The following is a 17,862-nucleotide window of genomic DNA, read 5'->3' on the forward strand; positions in this document are numbered from 1 at the left end:
CCCTGCCAGCCTGATTGATGTCTAACTGCTCCCCTGCCAGCCTATTTGCCCCCATCTTCCCTCCTCTGCCAGCCTGGTCACTCCTAACGCCCTCCTCTGCAGGATTGATCGCCTCCAACTGCCCTTCCTTTCAGGCCTGGTGCCTCCCAACTGCCCTCCCCTGCTGACCATCTTGTGGTGGCCATCTTGTGTCCACATGGGGGCAGGATCTTTGACCACATGGGGGCAACCATATTGTGTGTTGGGGTGATGGTCAATCTGCATATTACTCTTTTATTGGATAAGATAGAGGCCTGTTGCATGGGTGGGGGCCAGCTGGTGTCTTGGATCAGGGTGGGGGTTCCTTGGGGCGTGGGGCGGCCTGGGTGAGGGGCCTGTGGTGGTTTGCAGGCCAGCCATGCCCCCTGGTGACCCAAGCAGAGGCCCTAGTATCTGGAATTTATTTACCTTCAACAATTGAAACTTTGTAGCCTTGAGTGGAGGCTTAGACCATCAAGGGCAGGGAGAAAGCTTGGCTTCCTCTGTTGCCTGGGAAACCCAAGCCTCCTCCTGCTCTCTGTGGCTATAGCCATCTTTGTTGGGTTTATTTGCCTACTCACTCTGATTGGTTGGTGGGTGTGGCTTGTGGGCGTAGCTTGTGGGGTAGCAGAGAGATGATTAATTTGCATATTACTCTTTTATTAGATAGGATATATGTTATATAGGATAGGATTGCTTAAATGAAGGAGGGGGCTTTTTCAGCAGGAGGAGATGCTCTTGGCAGACAAAAATCCATAACCCCTATATCTGGACTAATAGCCAGTCATATACACTATACTACCAAACCAGTCATTAAAAAATTAAATCAGTTTCTTACACCTTACACCAAATACCTGATGCCCTTAAAACCCCTCCTCCACCCTCACCTTAAACTCAACTATGCAGTTCATCCAGAGTAGGTTCTGATTGGTTGGTTTCTGTGCTAATCAGCATCAAAAACTCTGCTTCCTAGGCAGGCATAGGCTCCTCGCAGTTCACTCAGATTTGGTTCTGATTGGTCAATTTCTATGCCAGTCAGCATCAAAATCTCCCCCTCACAGGCAGCAATTGTCTCCTTGCAATTCACCCAGTTTTGATTCTGATTGATCAGTTTCTATCCCAGTTAGCATCTCCAGGCCTATCTCCAGGCCTGATCATACAGGCAGGGCTGATCAACAGCTACCCCAGGCTGGTGGGGAGCAGGCTGAACTGTTGACCTCTAAGTGAGAGATAGAGGGTTGGCTGCTGGTGTGGCCTGGAGAGAGAAGCAGAGTCTGATCACCCTGCTTCTTTCTCCAGGTCTCACCAGTGGCTCCTGCCACTGCTGACCAGCCCTCCCCTCTCTATTTGAGAGGTTAGCAGTTCAGCCCACTCTCCTGCTGTGTGTAGCCTGGCATTCACTTGAGTCTTCAGTTATTTTGGATATTATGATCCTGGATCTTTATAGATATATAGGTTATATTTTTTAATTTTTATCCATTAATTTGATGAAGATACTATGAAAAGTAGATGCTTAACAAATATTTGAGAGACTAAAAGGGGACACTTTCTATATTTAGTAATGTTATGTAGGTATGTTCATACCTGTTGTTTAGCATCCATTTCCAGCTACAACTCTCCCAAGAAGATGAGGTTGGATGCTGAGTCTCTCACTCCACATATCCAGAGATAAATTTCTAGCAAAATCTGAATACCTCTACCTTTCTCCTCTTACATGGACCTCAAAATCAGTATATCAGAAATTGAACTTATTTTCACCCTGAAGTCTGATCCTTTTCTTGGGATTCTTATTTCAGAGAGCCCCCTGCTATTTTCCCAGATGCTGGGGCTTCAGTCTCTGACTTCCTCTGACTCAGTCATAATAAGGAGCTAAGCACTTTTGGGTGAGTCTTTGTTTTTTTCCATTCCACTTCTACCCTTCTACTTTTACAGCTTTGTTTCCCAATGCAAGGTCCAAGGACTCTGAAGGGGTTCTATACAAATATTATTTGGGGTTTGAGTGTTTTCCATCATAAGTTTTACAATTTCTATTTTCATGATCAGATAATCTAACAAAATTAACAAGCTTGTGTTTGGGATTATCAAGATTTGTACCTGAGGTTCTGCCACTGATTTTAATGTCCTCAGGTGTGTCTGTGGGGCCTCTAAATCACACAGGTTCTCTTCTGGGCTCTCGTGGTGCCCACTTTTGTCTAGAATTCTCACATTGTTATAATTATGTGTGTCTTGTTTTTCCCTGTGCACTGTGAGATCCCAGAGGACAGGGATTATGTCTGGCTTATTTTTGTATTCCCAGAAACTAGCTTTGGCCAACACATAGTTGGGACTTATAGTTGTAGTCACTGTGTATATATTATTTTGGAGTTTGCTTTTCCCACCATACACACACATTCCCATGAATGGCTGCAGTTAATTTAATATTAAGTAGTATTTAGTCATGTTGAGAGATGATATTTGGCTGAAACCATCCCTTATTTTCAGACTTTTTGGATTATTTTCATTTGTTGGCTGAATGTATAGTTAAAAATCATCTTTGCACAGTTATTTTTCTCTAATCTAGATTATTTTCTTGGGAATCCTCTAATGGAATTACCAAGCCAAAAATCACAAGCAGTTTTATTCCTCTTGTAATATGACTCTAGCTGTTATTTTAATCCTTACCTGAGGATCTGTTTTTTATTGACCTGAGAGAGAGAGAGAGAGAGAGAGAGAGAGAGAGAGAGAGATTGAGAGAGAGAGAAAGAGAGAAAGAGAGAGAGAGAGAAAGAGAGTGAGAGAGGTATGAAAGAAACATCGATTGGTTGTGCCCCAACCGGAGATCGAAACCTGGGCATGCACCTCAACAGGGAATTGAATCTTTGACTCCTCAGTGCACAGCATGACACTCCAACCAACTGACCCACATTGGCCAGGTTTAGGCTTTTTTTAATGAAGAGACTGGACTGAGAAGTAATTACAACCTCTTTTTAGACATGTTTCTTTCACTTTCATATAAACTCTGTTTGAGAAAGAACAAATGATGATTATCATCCTCCTGCCACTGCACTGTCATTGCTGACATGACCCATGCTCCCTCCAGTCTTCACACCTCAGGCCACACCTTCAGAAATGTGCAAAATGCATATACTTCAGCCTGAGTAATGTTTCAGCAGGCAAACTAATGATTAAATCCAATCATTCTCCAAGGGAACAGAGGCTTTCCATTGCTTGCAAGATAAACTTCAACTATGTTGTCAAGGCATACAGAGCCCTTCAAGATGTGGCTTCTGTTTTCCCCTCTAGGCTTGCTTTTGGCTGCTGCTGGATGCACACTCTGCTCACCCTGAAGGCACTACTTTCAGTTGGGAATGTACATGCTGTCCCCTCCATCTGAAGTGAATCCCCAACCCCTTGCCTACCTGGCATGGCCTTATTCATTCTTTCTTTCTTTTAATTTATCTTTGTTGCTGATGCCCCTCCACCCCCATTAACCCTTCCATTCTGCCGCTCCACATCTACCTCCACCCTCCTTCCACCCCCAGGCCTTCACCACACTATTGTCGGTGACCATGGGTTATGCATATATGCCTATAAGTTCTTTGGTTAATCCCTTCCCACCTCCTCCTATCCCCCTTCCCTGTAGCGGTGTTTCTCTCTTTTCTGCATCCATCACAGAAAAGAAACGAGTTGCTGAGTGGAGGAGCTGGGGATTAAGAAATTAAGGTAAGAAAGACAGCAAGACGCAGAAATAGAAGCAAGCTGGGAGGTAGGTGGGATGCCATTCTCTCTGATGAAAAGGCAGTGACCAGCTGAGACCATGCAGCACATTTATTTTTATAGTATCAAAGGAGCTTATTTGCATTCTTAAATAGGCCCTAGCATTACTGGATTTACATATTTAGACTCGCCCCTGCCAATACCTGGACAAAAGCAAGAAGTCAGAACTGAGTAATACCGTACCCCCCCCCCCCCCCCCCGCCCTCCCCTGTGTCTTGGCTCTGCCAGTTGCCTTGGGCTCAGCTGATAGCAATTTAAAGAATGTCCATGTGCCTTCCCAGGTGGCCCTCTACACTTCCCTCTGAGATTTGTCAATCTATTCCATGCTTCTATGTCTCTGGATCTGTTTGCTTCGTTAGTTTATTTATTCATTAGATTCTACATGTAAGTGAAATCATGTGACAGAGGAATACTATGCAGCTATAAAAAAGAAGGTCTCTTACCCTTTGAGACAGCATGGAGGCAGCTGGAGAATATTATGCCAAGTGAAATAAGCCAGTCAGAGAAAGACTTACGCATTCTTTCAGCCTCAGCTGAAAGTTGTAAGTGCTGCCCTCCTTCCAACCTTTCTTACTTGCCCAATCCCTATTCTCCTAGAATGTTTTCCATCCTTCATTAAAGCTTTTGTCATCTATAATGAAGCTCTTTGTTAATTTTTTCATTTCATAACTTAGATTGTGAGCTTATTAAGGATAGGAAATTTGTTAGTCAAGTAACCCAGATTTTTATGCCATAGCCCATAAGCTGGTCCAATAAACATTTTGTGAATGAACAGAACTGTTACTTTAGCTTACATATTCATAAGCAAACTACTTATAGGTAAATTTAGTTATTTGTAAATTGAAAATCCATTCGAGGTATATATAGTAATTCTCAGTTGTCCAGAATATCAATGTGTTAAATACTCACTCCCTCCCTGATTATTTACCGTGTTTCCCCGAAAATAAGACATCCTCCGAAAATAAGACCTACTTACAAGTTTCCTTCTGAGTGAAATATAAGGCATCCCCCTGAAAATAAGGCCCACCTAGGCTAAACACGAGAGATTTGGTCCACTGATTCTGAAAGAAATGGAGTCACAAAAAATTCACCAGGAAATTCAGGAATTGGATTGTTATGATGATGTTCCAGAAGATGATGACATGATTGTCATTGAATAAATGAGTAAATTCTTGATACTGTAGGATTCACAGTTTGTCTGGTTTGTGTTGACAACTACCATACTACCATATCATATACAGGTAATAAATTTCCTTTATTTTCATTTAACAATAAATGTGTACCGTATTCTTCTTCATGGAAAAATAAGACATCCCCTGAAAATAAGACCTAGTGCATCTTTGGGAGCAAAAATTAATATAAGACATTGTCTTATTTTTGGGGAAACAGGGTAGTATTTTTAAAGGGCGGCAATTGTAATTTTGTTTAGTAACTAACTGTAAGCTCTAGACTGTAAGCTACGTGGGGAGGTACCTACTTCGCCATCATATTCCCAGAGCTCAGTGCTCATATAGTACACCCAGTAAGAACTCAATAACTATTTGCTGGATGAGTAGCTGAATGAATGAAATTTTGAGAAAATGCACTAACCATGTGATATGTCACATACCCAGACACATGGGAATTTACTGCATTTATATTTATACTCATCTGCCCTGTTTTATTCACACCATTTTGTTGATGTGCCCAATTTAACTGGCTGCTTTTCTTGATGACCTGTGCCATCTTTCGCCTCTACTGTTGCATGACTCAAGGCCCATTGGAACCGTGCCATCTCCCGCTCATCTCTTTGACAGGAGATGCCTTGAAAATGTCAATCACTAGCCAGGAAGCGAATGCCTTGGGGGTAATGAGCAAGATAATACCTTTGCTCTCCAACAGGGCAGCAGGCAGTCTCATTTATCTCCAAACTTCAATTCTAAATCGCCAATATCCTGTTGTTCTGGGGGATAAATAAACCGTATCTGCAAGACCGAGCTGATTCACATAGACCGGATGTTATGAAGAGCCTGATGCCAAAACCTGAGGAGGCCGTTTTGAGAGAAGCACGGAGTATTGGCAGGGAAAGATCATCCCCGTTCTCTGTGTTGAATCTCTGGGATGCATCGCACTTTGTGGTATCCTGGAGAGCATTTGTGTGTTTTTGTTTTTTTTACCGCAGACTATTACGAGGAACAAAAAAATACCATCTACTATTTAGTTTCTCTCTTGAATTGTTTAGTCTTATTAAAAAGCTTTATAAAGGAATAAAAAAAACTAGTAGTAATTAATGGAAGGGAGGGAGTAAAATGGTGTGGCAAGGAAAAAGAATTATCCTCAGCTGTATATTGGAATGAGGAGAGATTGAGGAAGGCTTTGAAAAGAAAGAAACCTGGAATGGCAACACAAGTCCTGTTAGTTGGCTCATTAAAAAAGGTATTATACATTCTCAATGACCTGCTCCCAGGCTCAGGGTTCCTATCAAAGCCCTGCTGTGTGAAAGCTAAAATCTTAATGGAAAATAGAATGGATTGAGCCAGTATCGTATCTATTACAGCCATTGTCAATGCTGACTGCTCTCAAGTGCATTCTTTTTATGATCCTGGAAGGACGCTGGAGGCCTTGAGTCCTGAACATCATTCAGCTTTAGCGGCAGGGCTAGCTGGAGACAGCAGTGCCCAGCAGGCATAGACCAGGCAGGGCCTGGGTGTCTGAATGGCAGAGGCCGTTGTTTCTGTGCCAGAGAAGCCTGTACCCATGTGGCCAGTGGTACTAAATGAGGCTGACTCCTGTGTCAGGACAAGGGTGAGCAGTCACGGGGGCAAGTGAGCCGTGCAGGGCACACAGGAGTAAACTGAGTAATGAATGGAAGAGTACAGGGAGAGTGAAGGAAGGTGAGGAATCTGAGACAGATGTAGTTTTTCTTACTCCATATCCAAGCCCACTGAAGTTTCCTTGGCTCTGAAATCCAGGGGAAGCTGATGTATTAGGGTTCTCCAGTGAAACAGACCAATAGGATGTGCATATATGAGGAGGTTTGGTATAGGAATTGGCTCCTGTGGTTATGGGGGCCGAGAAGTCCCGTGATCTGCTGTTCCCACGCTGGAGGCCAGGAGAGCCAGGGGTGTAATTCAGCCCGAGACGGAAGGCCTGAGAATCGGCTGATGGCAGCAGTCCTGATCTGAGTCTGAAATCAGAGAGTCAGAGCTCTGATGTGAGGTCCAAGAGCACGAGATGGTGTCTCAGCTCAGGCAGAGGGAGGAGGTTTAGGCTTGCTCTGCTTTTTGCTCTTTTCAGGCTTCAACTGGTTGAATGCTGCCCACCCACCTTGAGGAGGCCCATCTGCTTTACTCAGTTCAGCACTTCAAATATTAGCCTCACAGACACATCCAGAAATAATGTTTTACCAACTATCTGGGCATCCTAGCTCAGTTAAGTTGACGCATAAAAATAACCACCACAGCTGGTTAATTCGTAAGTGCTCATGGAAACTCACGCATGCATGTAGTTCCAGAGCACCTACCTAGTTGCTCTCCACCAGGGCCACTAGAGAAAGGCAGGCTCTGGCAGCATACAGGAAGAGCGAGAGAGGTGTGGGCTGTTTGTAAGGATTGTGGGTAAAGGACACATTTACAACGGGTGGATGATTGTTGTTTGGGCCTGCATGAATGGAGACATCTCCAGCTACTTACAAGAGAGGGCTTTATTTTATTTTGTTGTTGTTTTCCTGCCCATAGGAGAGGACCACAAACATACTTTGGATGAGCAGAGCAGACCTAAGAACCAAGGGCAGTGAGACGGGGAAGGCAGAGAGTGGGCTGGGGTGTTGGGTGGACTAGCTGTGGGTTTGGGGAAAGATGTGAGCCTGGGAGGCAGAAGTCCTGGGTCCTAGTTCTGAATCTGTCATGAATGACTTCATTGTCACCAGAACTGAATCCAGACTATGTCACTGGATGTGGGGATGTTAGATTGTTTAGAGAACAATGAGGTTGCTTCTCAAACATGAGTTTGACATGCAGTCTTCCATAATCTGAAGCAAAATTGGCACAAAGAAGAAAATGAATATGGTTTGTTTGTCGTGAAGCTAAGTGTACTCAGTTTAATGAATTCTCCTCTATTCTAAGATTGGGTTTGTCCCAATTCTTGATGTAAAATTCCTTTCCTTTATGAAGTGGTGGTGAAAGTAGATGGTGGTTAGATTGTTTTTATTTTTTAATGATCTTACTTGGCAAAGTAAAATGTTGGCAGCATTGTTTTAATCCTTTAAATTCTTTTTAAATTTTAATGGTACATAAAATCCACAATACTCAGAGAGATAATCTTTTTTTTTAATTCTCAACCAAGGATATTTTCCCATTGGTTTTCAGAGAGAGTGGAAGAGAGATGGAAAGACAGAAAGAAATATCAATGTGAGAAAAACATATCAATTGATTGCCTCCTGCACGAGCCCGGATCAGGGCCCGGGGGCAGGAGTGGGGGTGGGCGGAGAGGAGCCTGCAACTGAAGTATGTGCCCTTGATAGGAATCAAACCTGGGACCCTTTGGTTTGCAGGCTGACGCTCTATCCACTGAGCCAAACCGGCTAAGGCCAAATAACCTTTAAAGTTCCAGCAGTTGGGGATTCTAACCTTTTTTGCCTCTGCCACTGTGAGGCAAGAAACTCAAGTGTCAGTTTCTGGTTGCATTCTGAAACAAGCTGTGTTTTTGCCTGGAAAAATCATAGTGCCATATATAAGTATTAGAGATGCTTCAACTTTTTCTTCAACTGAAACAAAACCTGACACATTACTTTAAACCTTAATTTAACCAGAGACTGGAACTGAAATACTGCAGCAACACTGTCAGACACCGCTAGCGGAAATGTAAATTGGCCTAGTGGAGGGGTTAGTAAACCTCCTCTGTAAAACAACAGATTGTAAATATTTTAAGCTTACTGTCACATGAGGTCTCTATCACATATTATTTCATCCCCACTCCTTTTTTAAAAAACAACTTTTTGAACATGCCAAAGCACTTTAGTTCACGGGCTGCATTTGGCCTGTGGATCATAATTAGCCAACCGCTGATCTCTTGACAGTGGCTTGGCTTTATTTGTCCAAGTAAGAAATGCAAGGTTATCCACAGGCCCAGCAATTCCACTTGCGGGAATGTATCGTACAGATAGGTGTGTATCTATGCAAAATGGCCTGTGTACTTTACTCATTTGCATTGTTTGCAATACCAAAATAGTGGCAGTAATCTAAATATTCATTAATAGAAACTGGTTAGTTAATAGAACATTCATAGATAAGTCTTTTAAAAGAATGAGGCAGCTCTTTATGGAATAACAGGTGTTCTGGTGCACAAAGTTCATGCGGGGGTGGGTGGTGGGTGGGTAGTGTCCCTCAGCCAAGCCTGCACCGTCTCCAATCTGGGACCCCTCAAGGGATGTCTGACTGCCATTTAGGCCCGATTCCTGTAAGCAGTGGGACATCCTTCTCACAATCCAGGACTGCTGGCTCCCAACTGCTCACCTGCCTGCCTTCCTGATTGCCCCTAACTGCTTCTCCTGCCAGCCTGATAACCCCCTAAGCACTCTCATGCTAGCCTGATTGATTCCTAACTGCTCTCCTGCCAGCCCGATTGCCCCTAACTGCCCTTTCTTGCCAACCTGGTCACCCCTAACTGCCCTCCCCTACCAGCCTGGTCATCCCTAACTGTTCTCCCCTGCAGGCTGGCCCTCCTAACTGCTCTACCCTGCAAGCCTGGTCTCCCCCAACTACCATCCCCTGCAGGCCTGGTCACTCCTAACTGCTCTCCCCTGCAGGCCTGGTCCCCCCCAACTGCTCTCCCCTGCAGGCCTGGGTGGTCCCCCCAACCCTCCCAGCTGCCCTTCTCTGCAGGCCCAGTTGCCCCCAACTGCCCTCCCTTGTAGGCCTGGTCCCTCCCAAATGCCCTCCCCTGCTGGCCATCTTATGGCGACCATCTTGTGTCCACATTGGGGGCAGGATCTTTGACCACATGGAGGCAGCCATCTTGTGTGTTGGAGTGACAGTCAATTTGCATATTACTCTTTTATTAGAAAGGATAGAGGTCTGATGTGCCGGTGGGGGCTGCCTGGTTTGCCCTGAAGGGTGTCCCAGATCAGGGTGGGGGTTCCCTTGGGGTGAGGGGTGACCTGGGTTGAGGGGCCTGTGGTGGTTTGCAGGCCAGCCACGCCCCCTTGTGACCCAAGCAGAGCCAGGGCCAGCTGGAAGCAGGTATCTGGTATTTATTTATCTTCTATAATTGAAACTTTGTAACCCTGAGTGGAGACTAGGGTCGGCCAGGGTGGGTGGGGAGATTGGTTTCCTCCATCACCAGGGCAACTCAAACCTCCTGCTTACTCCAGCTCCATGGCCACCACCATCTTAGTTGGCTTAATTTGCATACTCACTCTGATTGTCAGGTGGGCATGATGGAGTGATGATCAGTTTGCATGTTTCTCTTTTATTAAATAGGATACCTGAGCTATACCATTAAGAGGGAAAAGCAAGGTGTAATACAGTGCATTTAGTATTATATCATTTATTAGTTAAAATGAATAGTGTATGTGTGTGTACTCATGTATGCTCACTTGGGTACACATGTGTTTGCACTTTTTACATATATAGAATACTGATTGGTAACTATGATTGTCGATGAGGAGGGGAATGGAATGTCTTTGGAATAAGGAAGCTTACTTTTTGCTTTACATTATTTTGTAACTTCTAAGTTTGGTGCCATGTGTATTTATCACCTATTCAAAAAATAAATTCATTTTAAAATGAACTAAAATGGGGGAAATAATGATACTTCTCAATGTGGGTAAATTCAAAGATGTTATGGCTTTAAATAGATCTGAGTCTCCCTTAAATCACTGTCTGAAAAACATACACATTTGGTTCCCATCACACAAAGGTACTAACAGAATAATCATTCTTTGTCAGCCTTTGATCATCAGAGGTAGTAAAATACCCATCTCAAAAGGTTGGTTTTAAGGTTATGCTGTTGGAAGTGTTCCCTCTGATTTTTAAAATTGTAAGCAGTCACTACAAGTTGATCTGAAGAATGAATATACAGGACGAGTTTAGCTTGGTGACAAAATAAAGCCCACAGCCATGGAATGTCAATGCTGAAGGTTCACCGAGCCTTGTCCAACCCCTTGGTTTTCTCAGTGTCCTAAAACATGTAGATCAGGCAGCTAGTGATGGCAAAACCTCTGACTCAAACTTGCCTACCTTTATCCACACTACTGGCCTGCAGAAGGCTGTGCCTCTCCCACCTTTATATCTGTGCAGTCCCACCTTTATATTTCTCCCTAGAAGACAGAGATGTGGAACATGGTTCTCCACCTGTTGGTCTCCCTTAGTCATACCCATCCTGGTCTCTGTGGTCTGCTGTGGAGTTTCTCTTCTCTCTCACTTCTGCCCTACCCCCTGGGACGATTTTAAACAGCTCACCTAACAGTTCTTGCTCCTTGTCCCGATCAGAAGGCTCAGCTGCTTCCTTGGGTCCTTCCCTGAGACAGCTAAAGTGTTGGAGCAAAAATAGTACTGTCTCACCCTGGCTGGCGTGGTTCAGTGGGTTAGAACATTGTCCCATATATGAGAGGTCACCAACCTTTCTGACCTCATGGACCACCAGTGGTCTGCAGACCACCAGTTGGCGAACTCTGCATATCGTAAAGTTGCGGGTTCGATTACTGGTCAGGACACATAACTAGGTTGCAGGTTCCATCCTTGGTCAGAGTTCATATGGGAGGTAACTGATCAATGTTTCTCCCTCACACCTCTCTCTTGTCTCTTGACTTTCTTATGTCTCTCTCTCTCTCTCTCTCTCTCTCTCTCTCTCTCTCTCTCTCTTATCTATCTCTGTCTCTCTCTCACTTTCACTCTCTCTAAAGTCAATAAACATATCCTTGGGTAAAGATTTAAAAAGCAGAACAGCACTGTCTCTTCTAGAGAGTAGAGAGGAAGGGTGACTTGTGGCCAAACATTATGGAAGGGAGAAGATGTGAAGGAAAAGGACAGAGGGTTACTGAGGTTTAGACGTAGTGAGCTAAGGACAGAAGAGGTATAGTATGATAGATTGCAAGGATGGCCAGTTTTTCACCTCCCCTTATGCCCATGATGTTTTCAGTTCTTTTCACTAAAGACGTAGATTCTGTGTCCTCATCCCTTGAATCTGGCCTGGTCTTGTGACCTTGGCTTTAACCAATAGAGTGCTGTATTGATGAATGGTGTTCCAGTTCCAAGCCTAGGCCTTTACTTGTTCTCTTACATTCCAGCATTGCCAGGAGAATACTTTTGGAGCAGAGCCAGATGACCCTAGTTTTCCCAGCCAAGGACTTCCTAAATCAGTAAACAGCCAGCTGCCCCCAGGGTGATAATTATACCAGGATAAGTCATCCCAGCCAAATCAGCAGAGCCATTTAAGTGACAATCACACTTAACAGAAAGAGCTGTAAGCACTTACTGTTGTATGCCAGTGACGTTTTTACATTGCATTTTCTGCAGATTTATTGTGAAAATGTCTGTATCTATAAAAGCCCAGCGACCCGACCAGAACAACTGGTTGCCATGACATGCACTAACCACCAGAGGGCAGCTGCTCAATGCAGGATCTTCCCCCCTGGTGGTCAGTGTGCTCCCACAGGGGGAATACTGCTCAGCCAAAAGCCCTGAGCCAGGCTAATGGCTGGCCAGTGGAGCTACGATGGCAGGAACCTCTCCCACCTCTGCGGCGGCGCTAAAGATGTCTGACTGGCAGCTTAGGCAGCTTAGGCCTAAAACATTCCCTGAGGGTCTCAGACTGTAGGGGAGAGCAGGCTGGGCTGAGGGAGCCTGCCCCAAGAGCACGAATGTCGTGCACCGGGCCTGTAGTAGCTACATAATCTGCCAGCAATAGCCTGTTATCTATAATGGGGGAAATGCTCCCTCACAAAAAGTGTAAAACTCATAGAAAATCTTTCACAACACATTGTTGGACTTACATAAACAAAAAAAATTTACTAGAAGACATATAAAAAAATTTTAACAGATGAAAATTATATCAGGTTTCTTTTTTCCCATTTTTATTTTTTTGTAATCTTTATTGTTGAAAGTATTATACATGTCCCTTTTTCCATCCATTGACCTCTTTAACCCTGCCTTCTCTTCCCAGGCCTTCACCACTCTGTTCTCTGTGCCATGGTTATGCAAACATGCATCCAAGTTATTTGGTTGATCTCTTCCCATCCACCCACCCCTGCCTTCCTCCATCAGCTTTCTCAATGCTAGCATATTGAATAGTTTACACTTGTCATTTACACCCCCCCTCGTTATTTTATAGATTTTATATAAGCCCATGGAGTGCTAAAGAGTAAGATCATTGCTACAGCCTTTCTGGGAGCTCATTTGGTAATATGCAAAGAAAGCTTTGAAAGAGTCTGTTCTTTTGGCCTCAAGAAACAGACACCCTGGCTAAACGTGGTTTAAACAATAAGAGGTTTGGATTTATTATCTCACTGTTTTGAGGTATAGTGTTTCCAGGGAATTCAGTGGCTCACCACAACCACAAAGGACATGGTTCTTTCTTTCTTTCTCCTGTCCTCAGTGTGTTGGCTCTTCCCCTTAGGCCTTGCTCCTCACAGTCACAAGACAGCTGTTGCATAAGTTCCAGGCAACAGATCCTCACACACTGATTCCTCTAGTAGAGAAAAGGGCCTATGCCTTCCTGCCCAGGTATCTTTTTATAATGAAACCTTTTTCAAAACTCCCTAAAAGACTTCTCAGATCTCACAGGCCAGAATGGCATTAAATGGCCCCTGCAAAAACAGGCATGGGCTGGATTTACCCTATAGCTTAGACTAAGCAGGAGTCTCCTCTCTTTCCTTTGCTGGAGAGGACTCTACTCTGAGCACGTGATAGAGTGTAGGGTGAAAAACTGAACAAAACAGGTGTCTGGCAGCAAGGAAGGGATGTGTGTGTGTGTGTGTGTGTGTGTATGTGTGTGTCTCTGTGTGTATATGTGTGTGTGTGTAGGGGGACTGGCTTCAAGAAGATGACCAGCAGTCCATGCTCTTTGAATCAGGAATTTCAGTTCCAGAAGTTTATTCTAAAGAAGTAAAGTGGACAAAGCTTTCTGTGCTCAAATAATATCATTTACAATAATTAAAAATTAGGTATATACTTATAGAATTATAACATATTAGAGGTCCATTACGGGATATTTGTGCCCTTGGCTTCACTCTCAGCAGCTGGGAGCCAGCAGGTCCCCATTCCCCAGGACCCAGGAGCCAGCAAGTACTTGCTCCTGGGCCACCTGGAGTCACCAAGTTTTCAATTCTATATGGAGCACCACTTCAGTAGCTCTCTCCACCACCCCCCTTCCCCTTATACCAGGCTTCACACTGCTTCAAGTCTGCATATACAAATTAGCCTCCATCTTTGTTGGGTTAATTTGCATACTCACTCTGATTGGCTGTGGGCATAGCAGAGTGATGGTTAATTTGCATGTTTCCCTTTTATTAGGTAAGATATGGCACAGGTTTAAATTATTGTACACTATGATAAATGGTATTATGAAACCATTAAAATCATGTTTTCATGGCATAAAAAACTACAGAGTGAAGGGGAAACAAGACATGGAATTATAACTACACTGATCCCTTTTTGATTCACTCATACACACTGAAGATTAGAAAGAAATACACCAGAGTATTGATTTTCTTCTGGTGATAAATTATGGATAATTTTCTCCTTTTCTGTATTTGCTGACCAATAAGTATTTAATACTTTTAGGATCAGGAAAATTAACACTAAAATCATACATTTCCATTGTATCAGTTAAATTTTGGTGTGTAGCAAACTATGCCAAAATTTAGTTACTTTACTTAGGTCATGATTCAACTGGCCAACAATTTGGACTGGGTTCAGGTTAGCAGTTCTCTTCTTGGCTGGGGTTGCTCACGTGTCTATGTCAGCTACTGGGTTGGCTGGGGGCCTTCTCGGAGACCTCATCTTTAAGCAGGCGAGCTCTGGCTGTTCTCTTGTCTGTAGAGCAGGGTTCCAAGAGAGTGAACAAAATAAGAAGGCATGACGACTAAATGAACAGCCAGAGCAGAGCCTAGTGGGCCTACGTTCAGAATGACACACTGTTGCTTCTGCCATTCTGTTTCCCAAAGCAAGTTACAAGGCCAGCCAGCTCCAAGGGGTAGGGAAGTAACACCTCCTTCACCCCTACCCCGGTGATGGAAGAAGGCACGTAATCATGTCAAATAAAGGATGTAATCTGTCACTGCATCGTAAAAATAAAGAGAAAACAAAAGAAGCCTTACCCAAAGATTACTGAAACAAACCGTGAAGCAAAAGGCATATATTTAGGTGATGAAAACTTTGAAATGTTTTCCTTCAAGGTCATTGGGACAATTTTTATCTTTTCTTCTCACTCGTGGCTGGTTGAGAGTTCATCAAAGCTTATCTCCTGAGGTAACACTAAGCACTTAAATCAAGCTGTTTTTGAAGGAGAGGGGGCAAACAGAGTCCTCTCTGTGAGTGACTTAATATTGATGCACACTCAGAATTTGTCCTTTGGGTGTGTCGGTAACTCATCTTGTGTGGGTCTTAGCAAAGGGCTGAGCGATGGGACCACAACCAGAAGCAACAGCCTGGAACTTCACCATGCTCAGAGCCTTATCGCTGTCTTCATCTTGTTCCCCATAGGAATGGAATTTAGAAAAGATCCTTGGAGTGCAGTCTCACCTTAATTATTAAAACGATACATGCCATTTCTTCCTGATGTGTAATCATAATTGCTGTGGCATTAGTAAATAGTTGATAACTGAGATATCCTGGGATGCTTCTCAAACTGGGAATGGTGGGGCACCCTTGGGGGTTTTGTGGGGACCTGAAGCCTTTGCACTGGCATGATGTGTCTTCCTGGAGCGTCACTTTTACATATATATAAAAGTCGTCGATGAGAGAGAAACATCGACCAGCTGCCTCTTGCACACCCCCTACTGGGAATGTGCCTGCAACTCAGGTACATGGCCTTGACCAGAATCGAACCTGGGACCTTTCAGTCCTCAGACCGACGCTCTACCGCTGAGCCAAATCGGTTTTGGCCTGGAGCGTCACTTTTATGTTTTAAATTTTTTTATTTTGGCCGAAACCGATTTGGCTCAGTGGATAGAGCGTCAGCCTGCAGACTGAAAAGTCCCAGGTTTGAGTCTGGTCAGGGGCATGTACCATGGTTGCAAGCACATCCCCAAGAGGAGGTGTGCAAGAGGCAGCTGATCGATGATTCTCCCTCATTGATGTTTCTCTCTATCCCTCTCTCTTCCTCTCTGTAAAAAATCAATAAAATATATTTAAAAAATTTTTTTTTATTTTGAATCATAGATTTATAGAAGAGTTGTAAGTGTATTGGGGAGTGTTGGTATATATCCTTCTCTGGCCTTTCCCTAATATTAACATTTTACATAACCATGGTTCATTTATCAAAACTATGAAATTTATAAAAACTATGATATTGATACAATACTGTTCATTTTAGTTATTGACTAAGGGCATTATTCCCCATTTTTTTCTACTAATGTTCTTCTCTGTTTCAGGATTCATTCATTTAGTCATCATGTCTCCTTATTCTCCTACAGTGTATGACTGTTTTATCTTTGTTGTCTTATATGACCTTGACACTTTTGGAAAGTAGCGGTAAGGTACTTTGTAGAATGTCCTCGATTTGGGTTTGCGTGGTGTTTTGTTATGATTAGGCTGAAGTTATGCATTTGAGGGATGAGTACAATAGAGGCAATATGCCCTTGTCATCACATCATGTCAGGGAATATGTGATGTCAACATGGCTTTCCCTGGTGATGGTGACCTTGATCACTTGGTTATAAGGTTCTATCTCCCTGGTTTCACTCTGGTAAAGTTATTGTGTTTCCCTTTCCATAACCCATTCATTAGAAGATAATCACTGCATCCATACCACACTAAGGGGAGAGAAGAGTATCAAAGAATTTGTGGGCATATTTTAAAACCACCACAGCAATTAATACATTTATTCATATTACTATTTGGGAGAAGATACTTGAAGACTGTGTAGATATTCATAGTTTCACTCATAGATCCTATGAGTCCCCAGTGCAGGGTCAGCTTTTGGATTAAAACATTTCCTGTTCTAATTGACTCTTAAGAAGAAGTAAGAGTCACCCCATCCATTATACCTGAAGTTGATTTAGCCTCCTGAATTTTTTTATATTTGAGCTGTGCTAAGGAGGAGCCTGGGGTTTGGATTGGAATGGAGTGTTCACAGTGAGCAGTGGAGAGTGCAGTCCAGTTCACAGGCAGTGATGAGGGCCAGGAGAAGGGGCAACCAGTGGATAACTACCTTCGTGTCCTGGCTGTGGCACTACAAAGGTGTGTAACCTCGGGCAGGGTCCTATAACAGATGGTTTTAGGATAATGTGTTATCGCATCTGACTGATAGGTACAGAGTGCCCTCTATTCTGCCTCTTTTTTTTTTCATTCATGAAATAGGGAAACTGTGTGTGATCTGGAAGAACCTTAACATGCTATGATCTTAGGTTGCTGTTCAAGAAGGACAGCTGGTGGGAAAGACGCAGAGGTGCTGGGCTAGAGGGAACGGTGCTCCTGCAGCTGGTCGCAGGGTAAGGGGTATGTCACAGGAGGGTGGACCCTCAGCTGCTAGAGCCCAGTGCGGCCTGCTGCTCTCTGTTCTGCATATTCTGTTCTTTTGTTCTGTCTGTTCTGCTTTACTGTCCCCTGTTGTCTGTCTGCCCTTGCAAATGAGCTACAAGAAATATCTGTCAAAGAGGTAAGCTGAGAACTCAAGCTGGAAGAGGTGGGGACTGAAGATAGCGTGGAAGATTTTCAGAGCAGGATGCCCTGCTTAACGCAGTCGTCTTAGATCCTGTAGGGTGTTCTTTCTGAGCTCTGATTTATGGCTGTCAGTGGCCCCAGAGTCAGCAGACCTATTTCTCCCATCTGGAGGCTGAAAAGGAGGAAATTCTTGGTCCTTTCTGAGATCAGACAGCCTTGACGCCAGGAGGGCCCACTGTTCCTTTTTTTCAGCCACATTGACCTTTTGCTTTTTAGTTTCGGTGAC

General features: G+C 43.8%; 1 protein-coding gene across 1 annotated transcript in view; it reads left to right on the forward strand.

The window, feature by feature from the left end:
- Window positions 1-1,817: 1,817 nt before the first annotated feature.
- Window positions 1,818-17,862, forward strand: part of TMCC3 (transmembrane and coiled-coil domain family 3) — a 243,411-nt gene continuing 227,366 nt past the window's right edge. The window contains exon 1 of the mRNA XM_084880343.1: window positions 1,818-1,901. The gene's annotated coding sequence lies outside the window, so the exon portion shown is untranslated. The remainder of the gene's footprint in view (window positions 1,902-17,862) is intronic.

The sequence above is a fragment of the Pipistrellus hanaki genome (genome assembly GCF_964339955.1).
Source record: "Pipistrellus hanaki genome assembly, chromosome: 3".
Classification (NCBI taxonomy): domain Eukaryota; kingdom Metazoa; phylum Chordata; class Mammalia; order Chiroptera; family Vespertilionidae; genus Pipistrellus; species Pipistrellus hanaki.